The sequence below is a fragment of the Microtus ochrogaster genome, chromosome 24, assembly GCF_000317375.1.
Source record: "Microtus ochrogaster isolate Prairie Vole_2 chromosome 24, MicOch1.0, whole genome shotgun sequence".
NCBI lineage: Eukaryota > Metazoa > Chordata > Mammalia > Rodentia > Cricetidae > Microtus > Microtus ochrogaster.
This window is the reverse complement of record NC_022024.1, coordinates 15,471,880-15,489,379: the sequence shown is the minus strand read 5'-3', so window position 1 is coordinate 15,489,379 and position 17,500 is coordinate 15,471,880.

Here is a 17,500-nt window from a genome sequence, read left to right as displayed (position 1 = left end):
TGGCATTAGCTTTTGTCCCAAATTTATAGGCACGCCGAATATTTCATACTTTTTATGATAAATATGCATTGCATGTTGAATTGTTCCTTCTTCATGAAGGTGCCCAGATCTGATAAAATATATTATGTCCCGTGTGGAAAAATGAATCGTCCCACAAATGAGGCTATGAGGGAGATTACCTCACTCCTTTTTCTTCCCTTCCCTCTTGAGATCTGCCTGTAATTGACCACACAGTGATAAGAAAGGCCAGGCTGAGGCATTTTTATACAGCTGCCCAAGATTGATTTAACTGGTCTGGCTGAGAAGCAACTGCCCGCAACTCCCCCTCCTTCCTGCCTGCTCACTGACCCCTTGCAGAAAGTGAGTTCAGTACCCTCCTTGAGGGAGACTAAGCTTCCACAACCCAGATGTGGAAGGCAGGCCTCTTGCAATTGGTCCATGCTTGTGAAATACAGTACTGTAGAAAAGTTAAAAAAAAAAATAGATAAATAAAAAAAAAAAAGCTCCTCTTGCTGGGAAGGGACGTTTTTGCAATGTTTGAATATGTCTGAAGGATCTTGAAAAACGTTGGCTCTCACAAATGCCACACGGGATTACGTATTAGCCATCCTCGATAGCTTCAATTATTCAATTTACCACACCCTTGACTTCTGGGGAGATCGCCATTTACCTTCATCCACCACAGATGAAACCACTTTATCTGCATGCTGGGATTATGCGTCAACTATTGTCTCCCTTCCTCGAAAAAGATAGCTTTTTTTCTTCTTAAACTAAGAAGATTCATAGATTTCTAGATTAAGATGATTTTTCTTAATTAAAAAACAAAGGCTATTTGACACGATATGCACAAACTTAGCTGCACAATGTGTTTCTTTGCATGATAATTGGGGGGGAGATCATTTCTAGTGGGAATATACTGCTCTACCTAAAGATAATATCCAGAGTATTCCTGCTTTAGTTGTTTTCAAATTACTTTTAAGCACTTATGGTTTTAATAACAGAAAATCCACCCAAGTTCAAATTCCTTTGTTGTGATGCTTGTACCAATTTTTCAAATTTTGAATTATAACTGTTCCGTAATTGTATTAAAAGAAGTCTCAGATGTTCCTCCAGGCAGCAGCAAGGGGAGTTCATCAAGAGTCCCGCATCACTAGACCTTGGTGTGTTCTACGTCCCAGAACGGCATATATACATGGTATCTCTCCTACAGAGCCTTTTGAAAAATTGCGTTGTGAGATTTGTAGCCTAAAGGACCAAAAAGTAGAGGGGAAATGGAGCCAGGGTAACTTCTGGAATTTATTTCTACCACCTTTATTCTTTATCCATGCCCTATTCTTGTCTATGTTTCACTTTATTTTTCACTGTAGGCTTGCCCAAGGATGCACCCACATCCCAATGACACCATGTCCAAGAGGGTCTCCCCAGGTCTTCGTCCTGTGTACCATGCTCACGTATCAGTAACTTTTCATCTCCAGCCAGATCTCACAGGCAACTCTAGCTCTACTTCATCAAAGACGATCCCGTGAACTCTCCGTCTCCAGGCCGTCCTATTAAAGTCCTCTATGGCGATGCCATGTATAATCAGTTCAGACAGGAGCATCCAGGCTCTTAAGAACCTACCTGGGACTCGGGAGCGCATCTAGACATACATGCGCAGATCCATGCAGAGAGCAAAGAAAAATAACAAAGTCCTGGAGAAGGCGACCTCTGCACTAAAGCTTAAAGCGAGTCGGTGTGTAGGCTCTGTCAGGCAGTCGCGTTGTGTACTGTAGGGTTGAGCAAAACAAACTGCAGGCTTTTTAGCACAGCTGGAGGAGTCTGAAGCTCCGCCGACCTGGGATGGGGAGAACTATAGGGAAAGTAGAAAGCCAAGTCATAAGCGGGGCCTAGTGAGTCTAGTTTTGTCATCATGAGCAGCTGAAGTCCCTACAGAGCTTTAAACAGGAGAGCGATAAAACCGGATCCATAGTTTGGAGGAGTCGCTGGGCAGCGTAGGCGGTAGATAAGGGGGAAAGAATGAAGACGCTGTTGCTGTGATCCAGGGGGTCAGGAAGAACACTAAGGTGGACTGACTGAGCAGCTTGAAGGATGGCAACACACAGCGATGAGGCTGAAGACCTGAGACCCTCCTGCCTGGACTCTGGTACCCACTGTGTCCTTATCTGGTGCATATCTTATGCTGCTGCGTAAGCTTTTCTCCTTCAGCTTGGAAACTTTGATCTGCAGAATCAAGCACCCAGGGAACTCTGGGTGATGGAAACTCTAGGAGACCTTCACCTCTTCCCTCTCCACTCTGTACCTGAGCCTCCTCCTGCAGCTCTCGCTGCTCCTGTGACCCCACCTGCAGCTCCTCTCTGCTTCTGCACTCCCTACCCCCGCCTGCTGCTCCTCTCTGCTCTGTACCCCCCCTCCCCGCCTGCGGCTCCTCCCTAAGAGGGTCAACACCTCTTTTGTCTCACAATTTCCGCGTCATGGAGGAGGGAAGGTGTATTTTTTTCACCGCGCCCACTTGTGTACTTCACTTAGTAAGTAGCTAAAACTGCTTGTTAACACCTCCCTCCCTACCACGCACATATATGTAACTGCATTAATTACATTGGAAATTTTATGTCTTCAAAGTCAGTTCATGCCACAAGAGCAAATTACAGGTGAGATTACATGACAATGTAGACACACATGATACTGCTACATACCTAACCACCATTGGGATCATACTGGGAGATAGGTCTTGTAGGTGAATGAAGTAATATAGAATGTTTACTATCCCAGCATGACTGTTAGGCTCAAAAGAAAAAGAAGCAATCACTAGCCACACTCAACACAAATGACAATAGCTACTATTATTGGGGTGGGGGGTGTGTTCTTAGATGATAGCTACTGAAAAGATTGGGACAATCAGAGCAATCAAGTCCCAGAGGATCATGGGGACACTTTGCTATTTTGAAGATATCAGGAACCAGGTTTTACTTCTCATGTAATGGCATCATAGACATCGAAGACCCTATGGCATCTAAATGTTACTAGAGAATGGGAACTCTATCTCAACACTAATAAAACTACAATCCTGGGGAAGACATAAAGAAAAAGAAGAGAAAGGAAACACTGCAGATTTTTCTGCCTATGTGCTTGTAAACTCGTGGAATTTCTGTTGCAACTTGAGAGAGGGGTTTTCTTGCCAAGAACAAAAGGTCTCTCGATGATACCCATGGCAGATTAAGTGAAATGCTTCCCTTAGACATACCATCGAATGCAAATTCAGTATCTTTATTAAGTATCAATTTAGCAAAATCTACACCCACCTGTGACGATGAGTTTCTGAGTATGCCTGAGGGAAATTATCTGCTTCGGTTCATTGAGATAGGAAGACCTGCCTGCTGTGAGCGGTACCATTCCCTGGGTATGGGGTCCTGGACTGTGTAAGCGTAGAGGAAGTACATTGGGCGCTAACGTTCTTGCCTCCACGGCTCTCTTTTCCTGACTGCTGATGCATTGTGACCAGCTACATCAAGTTTCTCGCACTTTAATTTCCCTGCCAAGATTGACAGTGACCTGTAACTGCAGGCTAAAATAAACACTTTACCTCTTAAAATGTTTCTGTCGGGGTGTTTTATTATAACAGCTGTAGAGAAACTAAGAAGGTATCTCCTATGTCAGTCAGTTTCATTGTTGAACAGCTACATCTTGGGATCTTGACTTTAACCAGAACATGTTTAAAAAAATAAAAAACAACCAGACAGAATTTGTCAAATTGCTTATTGAAAGCGAGACTGGAAAAAAAAAATCCTAATTCTGGGTCAACTACATTTCTATAAATGCCTTTCAAATATCTTCAAATATTGACTATGGCAACAATCAACCTCGGGTTAAATGTAGCCTCTTCTATCTTTGCCCTCACAGTCTGATTCTTTAATATGCTCATTAATAGTGTGAAATTCTTCTCAGCTGTATTACAGTAGGGAAGAGAAAATTGTGTTTATCTTACAATTTTCATGAATAAGACTATCAATCTGATTAGCAGGTTTTTTGTAAATATTCCGAGCAGTGCTTTTTTTAAAAAACCTTCTGTTGATGCTATAAGCTCGCAAATGAATGAGAAACCCAGCGAGGGGCACGGGGAGACTCTCTGTGGTCAATAGAGTTTTCCCTTGGCCACTAATTATACAACCCTCAACAGAACAGTTAGATATGAGGTGTGGAAGAAACAGCCCCTGAAAAGAAGAGCAAACACGTGGATTGATTGCCCTGCCACATTCTCCAAAGAGAATCAAAATAGGTTAAAAATTAATGAGGGGACTTGGAGAGATGGCTCAGCAGTTAAGAGGGCTGACTGTTCTCACAGAGGACCTAAAGTCTATTCTACTCCCAGGAGGCTTCCAGCCATCTATAACTCCAATTTAAGGGATCCAGCTCAGGCTTCCGTGGGTCCCAGGCACACACATGGCACATGGGCAAACATGCAGAAAAAAAAAAAACACATACAAATAAAACACAGTGCTAAAGCATTTTTTTTTTAATTATTGAGGGAAAGCCCCTTCAATAAAGCTGACAGTCTAGGAACAAAGGGGTTAAATGTGTTTACAGCTCCCCGGTTAGTTTAGAGATAGCAATAAGGAAGTTTCATGGGACTTTGAACCTCTGTAGACAATGGAAGGTGTTTGTTCAGTTGACTTTTCCAAAAAATGACTTCCTGCCAAGCAGTAGGCTGTGACACTCACACACAATGGTCTGCACTTCCCACACAAGCCACTGAGAAATACTGATTTCCTGTGGGCTGTTTCCGAGGCTGCCTTTGTGTTACAGGCAAGGAAAAGTGTGGGGGGGGGGGCGGAAACGCCACGTTCAGTTCATGCAGTCTATTTCTAATGCGCCTGAGAAAGTTTTGAGCTATTAATGTAATGAGCTTAGATCCAAAAACAAATGGAGAACCTCAAAGCAGCCAAGGCCTGCCATGAAGGAACGATAGCCGAGTCCTTAAGGATGCTAACATCTGTTCGGGTGTCATATGGGATGTCATTACTCATCAACACACATTTAATTTGAGGAAATCCTGATTAAAAGCAACTATGCACAGTTAATGAATTGGCTTTCCTTCTGATCCTGGTTTTCGTAGTCTACAGAGTGTTTCCTAACGCTCCATTGTGCGCCCTCCGGGTTTCGTGTTATTACATACTTGTGGGGGACAGATTTGCACCCTGATGGTGCTCTAAGGTCTTTTATTTATTTATTCATCAAAAAAACATGGATTTGCTCACAGGACTGTGATCCAGGACAGGTATTGATTGCTGAAACACTGAAGGAATAGCTAAAGCTAGGACAATATCAATCAAGGTCAAGCTAGCCCACATTTCTATAATACCGTGGAAGCCATACCATAATGCTCTACCATTCGATTCCAAAAGGACAAAATAATCAACAGCCTCCGCTCACAGCAAAGGCAAGAATTTTAGGTGCTTTTTAAAATTATCTCCCACAATTTCTCCCTCGCTTCATTTGACAAAAGGCCGGTTTGACAGGCTGCTTCCCGGTGAGCCAAGCAGACACTGTTAAGAAAACAGGAGTATCAGCTGGAGGTGTATCAACTAGTGGGGTGCTTGCCTCTCACATGTGAATTTGCAGGTTCAGGCCCTAGCATAGTCTAAGCTGAGAATGTGGGCACATGCCAACAATCTCTCAGGAGGCAGAGACAGGAGGATCAGAAATTCAAGACTGTCCTCCGTGACATGGTGAGTCTGAGGACAGACGGGGCCTCAAACATGACACAGGGCCTCCCAGGGAGACTCTGTCTCAAGAAGTAACAGCAGCGAGAAGTTATTAAGAACCTGTTAGTAAGCAAACATAGGAGTGAGCATTTCACAAAGGGTATTTTCGTTAGACTATCTTTTGTACTTATAGAGGATAAAAGCAGGATTCTGTACACTGGTTGCTTGCTAAGGTAGTATTACCAGTAAGTGATAAAGCTATTTTAAATCAAAGTCCATCTCTCTCAAGAGCCCTGAGGTTCTTTCCTCGCGTGTTATTCCACTTTTTTGGGGTACCCTGATCATCATGCGAAGCTCACACCTAAAAGATAGTTGGCTTTCTTCTCAGAGACTCTTACGCAGACCCGAGGCACGGAATATACTGCTGGGCACACCCCCACCCCTTTCAATCCCGACAAGGATGGAGGGAAGGGAGGTGGAAAGGAGAAGAGACGGACTGCCATTCACAGCCCTCACGCACCCTACACCTTTGACACTTGCATTTCAATCTAGGAGAAGCAACTTCATGATGCTGATTCGCTTCCTCTAGATGTAGCTTTATTGTTTGACAAATTTCAGCCTACAAGTCCCGTGTCTGCGGTAAACAGCCTACTACCCTGAATAGTCCGCAGAAGAGGACCGTGGTGGGGCTATATCATCCACCATACCTCTGTCATAAACCCATAGCTAGAAATGTCTGTAAATGTGTCTAAAAATAGAGCACAGCTTGAAAGTGTCTGAAAGGTCAAGAGTAATTAGCAAAGGGAATAATAGCGGGCAACGCTTCAGCTTGAAACAGAGGAGGAGGGAATGCTTCAGCTTGAACCGGGGCAGGGGTGGGGATCAAAACCGAGGCTGCCCAGATTCACGCAGAAATGAGTGGAACTGGTTTCTAGAATGGGATTCGCTTACTCGGGCTGATTTCTCAATTCTCTCAGCTTCTTGTATTTCTCCCCTTACACCCTCGCATTCCGTGTTGGGCCTCGTTTGCCACAAATCTTTACGCCATAATATGAGCTAGGACAAAAATTGTGATTCTTGACCAATAGACGATTTTGCTAATACCAGGGTAAACAGACAAAAATAACTGATATTTCGACATCTACCTAAAATAATTTTTATTGAAAAAAGATTCTTCTGACCACAATTTTTCCACCCTCCACTCCTCCCAGGCCTTTCTCCCATCTCCCCCAGATCCACTCCCCTTCCGTTTCCCTTCAGAAAAGAGCAGGCCTCCAGGAGACAACAACCAGACATGACAAAATAAGATACAGGAAGACAAGACAAAAGCCCTCATGTCAAGTCTAGACAAGACAGCCCAAGAGCAGGCAAAGCAGTTAGAGACACACTCACTTCAACTGTTAGGAGCAACATGGAACTATCAAGCTAACAGCTACAACATCTATGGAGACCCATGGATGCTGGTGCTTGCTGCTTCAGCCTCTGTGAGCCCATATGAGCCTCTTAGTAGATCCAAGAGTCCCTGCTAAGTTGCACGATGCTCTCCCAGTGTTCTCCATTCCCTAATACTCCTGTCCTGCAGTCTTTTCCCACGCCCTGCCATGAGATTCCCTGAGCTCCAGTCCTAGGAGAGGAACCCAGTGGAGACCTCCAATTTAATCTCTCTCTCTCTCTCTCTCTCTCTCTCTCTCTCTCTCTCTCTCTCTCATACACACACACAGGATGTCACAGGCAAATTGGAATATAGACTACACCCATGCATAATTTTGTAGAATCTGTAAACCAATAAACTAAGAAGAATTGGAGAGCAACTCTCCTATCAGATAAGTGACTGCAGAACAAGAGATAGTCTCTGTTGCAAGGCAAAGAGAAAAACCTTAGAAAATGGAGCAGGGGAGTACGTCCAGCGTCACCTCCTGGAGGCTCAGCCTCAGTGCGAATAATTGCACAACCAGTGAACTGTGGAGGTCGAAGCCGTGGCGTAGGACAAGGGAAGAGTCTCAGAAAACTCACACTCCACTCTCAGTAGCCAATAATTAGACAGGGTGGGAGAGGAGGAGGAGGATAAGAAAAGGCTCACAGTGATCACATGCACGGACAGAGGAATGGGAAGAGACAGAAAGGAGAAAAGACAGGCAGACACTCAGAACCACTACAGGACGTACCCCTCAGCAGATCTGCTGTCCCACCAGGCAGGACTGCTAGGGTCTGTACTTTACATGGACCTGGTGAAATCCTCTCTTCTCCCCAGACAGGTGGTTCTAAAGGCCAAAGTCCTTCCCTGCAGGAGGCACTCTTGGAGCCAGGACTATTCACTGAGCCCTGGAATGCTGATTAGCTCCTTCTGGGGAGGGAAACTAGAGAAAAGTTTCACTGAGGCAGAGATCTAGGCTGAGCCATAGGCTGAAGACTCTCACTAGTTCCCCAGAAGAGGGCAGATGAGCGCTAAAATGTGCCAGGGTACAAAGTGAGCCAGTGCCGAGCTTACAGACCTTCCTTTCCAATACCTAGAAGCTGAACGGGGCCTAATTACAGGAATATTCTAAGGCTAGGAATGGTGGCACATGCCTTTAATCCCAGTACTTGGGAGGCAGAAGTAGGCAGCATTTGTGAGTTCAAGGCTAGCCTGGTTGACATACCAAGCTTCAGGACAGCCAGGGCTCTGTAAAGAGACCCTGTCTGGAGAAAAAGAGGATTACAATGCCTACTGCCTAGTCCACGAGCCCTATACTCCAGTTGTGGCGCAAACAACATAAAGGTAAGTGAAGAAAGCACAACAGACAAAGCATATGCTTGAGTCAGAAGACATCATGTCGACAGCCAGAGGAAGAAAAGATAATATAGAGACAGGATCTGGTGCCTGTGCTCGGGGAAGTGACTACGTGGAAGCAGACTCTATTTAATACCTGATTTTAATATTGTCAATTGCTTTCTCCTGTAATGTTTACTTCCTTAGTCTCCTTTTTTCCCCCTCTCTCTCCTCATCCTACCATCTTCACTGTTCTATGTAATACGGGCTCTTACAAAGGACATGGAAGAAGAAGGGACAGAAATAACATGAGAACCAGAGGAGCCGTGAATTTGCTGTGAGATTGTGTCTCCTAGAAATGTCAGACAGTCCCTCCATAAAGTCTCACCAGTATGGCTGCCTAACATGAGCTGAACAAGAACGACACCATTAGACACATCAACATAGGTAAGAGAAACCTCACAAAAACTCTGTCCTGGCTAGTTTTATGTCAACTTGGGACAAGCTAGAGTTAGCTGAAAGGAGGGAATTTCAATTGAGAAAATGCCTCCATAAGATCCAGCTGTTGGGCATTTTCTTAAATAGTGATCTTAGGGAAGGACCCAACACATTATGGGTGGTATCCCGGGCTGGTGGTTCTGGGTTCTATAAGAAAGGCTGAGCAAACCATGATGAGCAAGTCAGTAAGCAGCATCCCTCCACAGCCTCTGCATCAGCTCCTGCCTCCTGATTCTGGCCCTGTTTAAGGCCCTGTTCTGACTTCCTTCAATGACGGACGACGATGTGGAAGTGTGAGTTAAAATCATCCCTTTCCTCCCCAAGTTCCTTTGGCCATGGTGTTTCATCACCTGTGTTAGTAACTCGAGCTAAGAGAGACTCAACCCTGCACAAAGAACTACAGGCAACTAAAAAATGGAGAGAGCAGGAGAAATAGTCTACCCCAGAGAAGAGAACTCAAGTTGGTTATCCAGTACTAAACAGTCAGCCTGAAAACATATCCATATAAGTCACATTATACAGAGTGAGCAGGTTGTGTTTTACATATTTTGGAATAGATATACATATAGATAATATTTAATATATAATAAAATATAAGCATACAATTAAAGGAAAATAGGCTATGTGCTTGGAAGAGAGCAAGAATGGCAAGGCACATGGGAAAGTTTGAAGGAAGAAAAGGGAAGGGGGAAATTATATAACTATATTATAATTTCAAAAAATAAAAAGATTCTGAAACTTCACATGAAACAATACTCTGTTATGTGAAGATAAGGTATGCTTACATATTAAAACACAAGGAGATCAGAAGTGTTTTAAGAGATGCACAGAAACGAGGAAATAATAGAGACAGCCTGAAGTCAGAGCAATAATATGTGTAAAGGGCAGAACAATAGCAACACTACAAAAAGCATGAAGAAAAATTGAAATCCAGCACCAACATCGTAAAATTACATGCAGCAATGCAATAATTATAAAAATTAACTAAATTACCTCAGCACATCAATCAAAAGATACTATCCTAATAGTTTAAAACCAGGCCTTACTCTAAGGCTCATATTAAATAAGGGTGTACCCTCAGGTTGAACGCGAAAGGACAGTGCAAAAACTACCATGAATGCACTCAAGATAAACCTGGAGAGGAGCCCATCGTGTTGGTATTTTTGAATGAAGATATTACCAGGGATGATGTTAGAAGGATCATGACAGAAGGCTAGAGCCACAAGATGCCGTAGCTCTCATAGATGGTACTTTACCCAGAAAATAAATAAATAAAAGCCTCACCGTATATCAAGAAGAACTAATAAAAGCTCAAGAAAAACAAATAACTAACAATAACTGTTCAAGTCTACAACAACCCTCTCAGTAACTGGCAGAACAAATAAACACAAAATGAGGAGAGAGGTCGCACAATGATGAAGGACAGCGACTTTGCTCCCAGCTTTCTTTCCCTCTAAGGCCTGCATATCTGTTTTTACCCTTCATGCTTTACACCACAGTAGGAATATGGTGTAATATTCCATTCACTGCAGTAAGGCATGGAATGTAGATACTTTTTAAAAGCATACACAGTGAAAAAGAATGGATAAAGCCGCATCTACTAACAAAAAATCATAGGGTGGGAGCCTAAAAAACAAAACGAAACAGTAAACTAAGATACTCATAAATGGATTTAGCAGGGATATAGGACACATGTTCAATATAAAAAAATTCAACCCTATTTTTATAAACAACCAAGTTTGATATCCCAATAAAAGTAATTTCAGAATGTGAATAGAATCATACAACTGACCACTACAGTGAAAAACTGAAATCATATTTAATATTTTAAATGTATAAACAAAAATGTGTCTATAAAGTTTGTTTTTAAAAAACTACTTTCTTGTGCATGCCGAATTAAACCAGATTGGCTTTTGTGATTCTAGCAGTGACCAGTGACCCCAACTATTCATTGGGGCTCGGCAACATTGTTTTCAAACTAAGTTTTCTATGTCAACCAAAGAAAACAGCAATTTTGGTCTTCATGGTGCCATGTTCAGTGATATTTTTACTGATAAATGTTGTTTATGTCTTCGTTTTCTGCATTTGAAGTAGTATAGAAACAATAAGAAAAAAATCACTACATTTTCCTCTTGTCTTCTAGACAGCAACGTGGCAGTCCTGTGCCCGTGGAGGATGCCACCAGCCACACCACCTTCGGTCACTGGCAAACCTCAGAAACTCCTTGGTGCTGATTATCCTTGAGAGTAACCGGTCAGAGGGGTCAACACATGGACTGAAAACCTGCTGAGCCCACAGTAATGAAAATCAAACTCAAATTCCCCAGGGAATGAAGCTGTCAACAATCTAAGACACCTCCATGTCTGTCCTGTCTTTTCTCTCTCTTCCTTTCTGCCCTTTCTTACAGACTCATGGATCAGTCTCTTCTTCAACCATGAAGTCCTCCCTTAAACATCTGGGGCAGCAGAAGGTATTTTCTTATGGATTCCCATTTCACACGTAACCACTGTCCCGTTTTAATGCAAAATTTGTCCCTCTTTTAATTCCTAACCTGATAGATATACAAATGCATGCTTATTATCTAGTCTTTCACTACAGAAGCCAAAGTAATAAGGAATTCTATATTACCATGGTGACATTTTCGGCTATTCACTGGCATCACCATTATATGAAAAATTTAAATTGAAAACTCCATTTCTTGAGCAGTAAGCCACACCTACCTCAAACCAATGCTATGAGAACATAAAGCTTCTTTGTATGAATCCATCACAAAAATAACAACAGTACTCCTCCATCATAATAATTTTATTCCTGAAAATCAAAAAAATACTTATTTATGAAATTATAAAACCCTAGCCTGAAGTTATGACTTTTTTTTTTCTTTTGAGACAGGGTTCCTGTGTAGCTTTGGAGTCTGTCCTGGAACTAGCTCTTGTAGACCAGGCTGGCCTCGAACTCACAGAGATCCACCTGCCTTTGCCTCCCGAGTGCTGGGATTAAAGACTTGGAGACTAGTTTATAGTTTAGAGGGGAGACTGAAAAAAAAAAGTCCCATGAAAAAAGCAACCTTAAACAATGGGTTAATTTTGCTATGTTTGACCTTAAGATTGGATAAGAAATCTGACAGAATAAATTAGCCCAGTCTTAAAATGTTGAAGTAAGAGGAAAAATTGGGGAATTACACTTGCTCTCTGTGAGCTACCTGGACGTATACCTGGGCAAATTTGTGGCTAGAAATACGGTGATTTAATTTTCACTCAGTTGACCTGCAAAGCTAAAACCGGCTCTGCATATCTAGTTAAGCTAGGATATTTTATAATCACAGCAACCCATGCTGAGACTCTATTGTCTGAAGCGGCGGACATTTCTAGCTTCATTTTCAACATCTGCCAATTCGACGCTGCACATGTTTTTATTTTCATATTCTTATTACTCTTTGAGAATGTCATACAAGAGATTTTGATCATATTCTTCCTCTTCCTTCTGAAGAGATCTTATGGATCTCTAAAGCATCAAAATACGATTGTGCCCACTGGTTCTCTTTGTTTATCTGAAAATTTCACGGTGACTTCTTTTTCTCTAAGCACGTGGTGCTTTTTACCTCAAACTGAAACCATTATAAATTCAGATGCAGACATCGAGGCCCATAAAGAATCTGGTGTATCATAAAACAAATAAAAAGAGCATGCCTAATGAAAGTGGGTCCCCGCTGCTTCACATAAATGAAGATTTATTGCAGTTTAATGTTTGCTAAGCATTAAAAATGCTCTGAAAGAACTTGTTCAGAGAGTTCTACATCACTTTTTTTTCCTTCTCTAGCAAGTCTCTTGTCTCCTGATGTCTTCCCCTTACTGTGTCCTCTGCATCACTGCTGTACACTGAGGAGGGAAAGGAGATGGGGGGGATGCAGCGAATCAAAACATAAATACTGACGAACCCTGGGTTAATTTAATGCACTTCAGTGTTTATTTTCACCTTTATTTTCTGGCTTTTACCAAATGTACCATTTAATTTTATTTTTCACAATTGTAGTTTACTCCGTTTATATTTGAAAAGAACATATTGATTTAAAAGTTCCACTCACCCTTCGCTGTCTAAAGCTAAGCTCTTTATGGTTTCCTCTCCTGGGCCTTTTCAGGATTAGTTACGATTTGGCAGGCCTCACATTACTCCTTGAGGTGAGAGGCCAAAGAGGAAGGTGTGGCGCTGGTCAGTTCACCAAAAAGAGCACACGGGTGTGTAAGCGTGAACACACACACACACATACAAAGCATGCACACGTGCATACATGCACACATAGCTTCTCCTTTGAACCCAACGTTAGAGTTGGGGAACTACTGTAAATATTTTCTTAAAACTTCTTCAAACAAATAGTATGCATTTCTCTCTTCATTTTATAATTTTACGTTACAATTTGCATGTTTTTAAGAGGAATGTTTGTGTTTTAAGTTTATCTTCACTGACAACTAAAAAATATATACTGGTGGAGTAACAGTGAATTTTTAATACTTGTATACATTGTGTAATGTTTTAAATAGCTATTTTATGAATGAATTCTTTGCAAACGTCATACGATATTTTTTGATCATATTCCTCTCACTCCATCGGCTTTTCTTAGATCCTTCACCACCTCCCTAATCACATTTTAACTTTATAATTTTACAAAGTTCTCACTGATTTTCCTCTGCTTACTCTTTGAGAGTAGAGAAAAATATATCTACCCTGCAATCATGTGGTCAGAATACAGCATTATAGTATGTGTGTGTTCTCAGAAATTCAGCAGAACCTGACTCATTTTCTGATCTTTTTAATGGTACTGTGAAGAAGCAGAGACAAAAGAAAGGAGAGTAGGTGGATAAATAGGTACATCTTAGTAGTTTGCTACTTTCATTCAACACTCATAAAGAAAATGAGGAAAATTACACCTTTACCTAGGAAATATGGGAAAACAATACAGACTGCATCTTCAATTCATAAAGTGATTATTCAACCAGCAGTTACAAATTTAGTTTTTCAAGGCTACCTGAAAGTTTTAATTATTTTTGTGATTTGGCCTCATTATAATTTGTAGCCACTTTTTTTAATAGAGAATTTTTTTTTCAAACAATGATCTATCTTTGAATGGTTCCGCTGCATTGCAAAGCTAAGCTAAGACCTGGAAGAACTAAAGCCAAAGAAAAGGACTCTGATCTTATTCACACACCAGGAAAAAAAAAATGTCTCCAGGTTCTGTCTCTGATTGCAGCCCACAAGTGAGTTGATAATTCAGTTTATAATTTCTCTGCTAACAACAGACCTGCAGCTTTTGAGTGATCGCAGTAATCCCCCAGGGCCATTGTTTACAATGAGGTTTTTAAATTCAATGCTGTCACAGCGGGCGGTTTTCTTCTCTAGCACACTGAATTTGCTGATGGTCCATATGCTCCTAACGAATTTCCCATTCCCAGGTGCTAAGCATCACCCAACCCGTATCGTCAGCATTCTATATGGGAACTTAAGGCTGCTTTTGTCATTCTCTTAAGACTATGTAAGTTGCTCTTTGGGGAGGAAAGTTTGAAATGGCTGGTGGAAACAATAGAGTTTTACATGCCTGCATTATCAGGGCAGATGTACTGTCAGGAGAATCCACTTCTGAGAGAAGGAAACAAAAGCTATTCACTGAACAACATCTTTGGGAAACTCTTATGGGAATACATGTTTGAGATGTCTTGATATGTGCTTTCATATTGCAGAGGGAAAAGTCTTGTCTTCCCCACTGTAAAAAGCAGTATACAGGGTTTTTTATCTCCATATGTCTGGCTACATTTAGGGTAAGTGACCAACCTATCCCATTGTTAGCCTTGAATAGTACAGGATTCCAAATTAATTTTAATTATCAAAATATGTATTTATTTTCAAGCTACATTGAAATAAGGGTTATTGAGTTAATTACAAAAGTGTATATGTAATAGTACAAATAGAAAGTACAGATATTGTCTGCTTTTTCCTTAATTTATTTAGTTCCTACTTTAAGTATGTTATCTAAAAAAAAAACTCTTTGTGGTATACATAATTCATTTCCCCATTTTTACAGAGCAATTATAACTCCAAAACCCCATCTTTATGGACTTGATAATTTTGCTCAATTTGGCAGATGCAGTAGTCAATATTATCTAATGCATATGGGAGCATTAAGGGGCTGCTCAGAAAATGAATCCCTTTCCATACTTCGTATCTACCACCAGAGTGGCCAGACTTCATGGATGACAGACTTCTACATCCTCCGGAGAGTGTCCAGAAGATAAGACACATAACCCCCTGCCAGCCTCTACCACCAGAGTGCCAACCTGGTATCCCTCCCTACCTAGGATTTTGAGCCTATCATGAGGATTCAAGGAAAAAGAAATATCGACCATTTGCTTCTAGCACTATAACAGCACCAAAGCCCTAGCTTTCATTGATGATGTTGGTAGCAAAATCAAAAATATGAGTGTTGAGGCAGTGGCACCAGGAGCATTGTTATCAGTGTTCATTCCAGTGTGCCTGTGGAGTCCTGAACCTAATGCTGTGTCTGGCTCTCTGGCTTTTCATCAGTTTTGTGGTCTACCTGATGCCTTGTAGGCAAATATCTTCTCAACTGAAGCTAAGCTTAACTGGAGACCTACACACTCAACAGCCTTCTGGAACTAATGGAAACCATCTCTTTGTTCCTACACTACTCCCTCAGTTACCACCAACAGTAAATATAGCATTATTGGTTGTCTCCTAAAATTCCTACTTCCCTTTTTCCTTCAGCTGTAAAGTATCTAGCTCTGGTGTGGGAGAATTGTCTGTATTCTGTCAATCATGTTTTAAATAAACGCTGATTGGCCGGGCAGGAAGTAAACGTGGGTCAACGAGACAGGAAGTAGAGGGGGTGAGAACAGGAGTATTCAGGGAAGCAGGAAGCTCCCTCCTGCAGTTCTGCCCAGACCACCATGGAGGAAGCAAGATGTGAGCTACCCCGCTGAGGAAGGTACCGAGCCATATGGCTAACATAGATAAGAATAATGGGTTAATATAAGCTACAAGAGCTAATAAGTAGCCTGAGCTAATAGGCCAATCAGTTTTATAACTTATGGAGATCTCTGTGTGATTTTCTTTGGGACTTACTGGCTGTGGGGTAGCCGGCGGGACAGAAACCCCAACAAGCAGGCCCTCATGTTACATAGCTCTAATTGGGCACATGGTCAATTAGATGCCATTTCCTACAACTAGTTTGGTTCTTGTAACCAAGTTCTAGATTATGACAAGTGAATGTGTAAAGACAATGTCAATGTCATGCTAAAATAGAAAGCAGCATTCTCCCCAATTCACTTCTCCCCTGCCTTCCGTCTAGAAAGCACACATAATGACAGGAATTGAAGCAATTATTTTAGACTTTGAGTAGAGAAAAGCAGAGCAACAATGTAGAAGGAATACAGGTCCTGAATGAGGTGCAGGCAACAGTCAAGGTCTGCAACCCTTGGATGAATACTTGTAAAATCAGTGAACATTTGTCGTCATAAAGCTGTTGTTATTTGGGGCTTAGTTTATTCTAGTATTGTGGGCAGAGGCATCTTCAACAGTAAATAACTGCTTGTCAATTATCTTCAACTTTGGGGTCTGTTGAAACTTTTCTCATGAGGAAGGAAGAATTACTTCCCCTGCCCACCATTTTAAGTTTTGTGAAATTCAGTCACTTTGTCCAGTGACTATAACAACTATTCAGCAGTAACACACACAAGAGGTAAGCAAAGGGAGCTTCTTGGGCACTTGACCCACAGCGGCAGAAACGGCAGAAACTGAAGCCTGGAGTTGCATAGAGAGACACCGAAAACTCTAATGAGCGTGGAAAGGTCAGGTCTCCATTTTACAGGCTGCTTGGAAAGTGGCATGGGGCCTTTCTTTAGCATTTAAATAATAGTGTCAAGCTGGCTTCCCTTCTGAGGTTCATGCCACACTTTCTAAATAGAAGCAGAAATCAAAGAAAACAGCTGTGTTGCAGTGCGCACTACTCACTTCTGTTACCGACAAAATAGCAGTTGGGGTCATTTTTTTTTTTTATTTATCACACTGAACAACTGCTCCAAAAGTCAGCTTCTCTTTTTCCAATTAAACATAATCTCTGTTTCATAAATTCGAGTTAACTACGTCGAGTGCAATTCTGTTATAACAATTGTCTCGTCTTAGCTCACAGTTGACTATTCCCATGTGCAGGAAATAAAAGCGCAAGAAAGCAAGTGGCTTTGCTAAACATTTTGGAACGCAGAGGAGCCAGCCCAGCGTGGACGCTATGTGGCTGCAGTTACATTTAAGTCAGCATGAACCTAACTGGTTGTCGTAAATGACCGTGTATGTTAGAGTCTTAATTCGACTGAAAATACTTCATAGTGGGTATTTTTCTTCTCTCTTTAGGATTAAAGAGAAAATCCCCAAATTTTTCCCTTCTTCAGCTCGTGTTCCCCAAGCAGTAGAAAAAACAGAATGCTAGTCCTGTACGTCTGAGTGACTGACTGTAAGAGCTAAGGTTACCTTTACTGATGGTTTTTTTTTT